This window comes from Bison bison, unplaced genomic scaffold (assembly GCF_000754665.1).
Source record: "Bison bison bison isolate TAMUID 2011002044 unplaced genomic scaffold, Bison_UMD1.0 scf7180017864468, whole genome shotgun sequence".
Lineage (NCBI taxonomy): Eukaryota > Metazoa > Chordata > Mammalia > Artiodactyla > Bovidae > Bison > Bison bison.
In genome coordinates, this window is record NW_011495029.1 from 164,845 (window position 1) to 165,271 (window position 427).

The 427-nt window shown below is 50.6% G+C and overlaps 1 protein-coding gene across 4 annotated transcripts in view; it reads left to right on the top strand.

The window, feature by feature from the left end:
- LOC105003397 (apolipoprotein L2-like) overlaps window positions 1-427 on the top strand; it is a 41,549-nt gene that overhangs the window by 12,120 nt on the left and 29,002 nt on the right. The window lies entirely within an intron of this gene.

The following is a 427-nucleotide window of genomic DNA, read 5'->3' on the forward strand; positions in this document are numbered from 1 at the left end:
GTCATGTATGGATGTGAGAGTTGGACTTTGAAGAAAGCTGAGCACCGAAAAATTGATGCTTTTGAACTGTGGTGTTGGAGAAGACTCTTGAGAGTCCCTTGGACTGCAAGGAGATCCAACCAGTCCATTCTGAAGGAGATCAGCTCTGGGATTTCTTTGGAAGGAATGATGCTAAAGCTGAAGCTCCAGTACTTTGGCCACCTCATGCGAAGAGTTGACTCATTGGAAAAGACTCTGATGCTAGGAGGGATTGGGGGCAGGAGGAGAAGGGAACGACAGAGGGTGAGATGGCTGGATGGCATCACTGACTCGATGGACGTGAGTCTGGATGAACTCCGGGAGTTAGTGATGGACAAGGAGGCCTGGCGTGCTGCGATTCATGGGGTCGCAAAGAGTCGGACACGACTGAGCGACTGAACTGAACTGA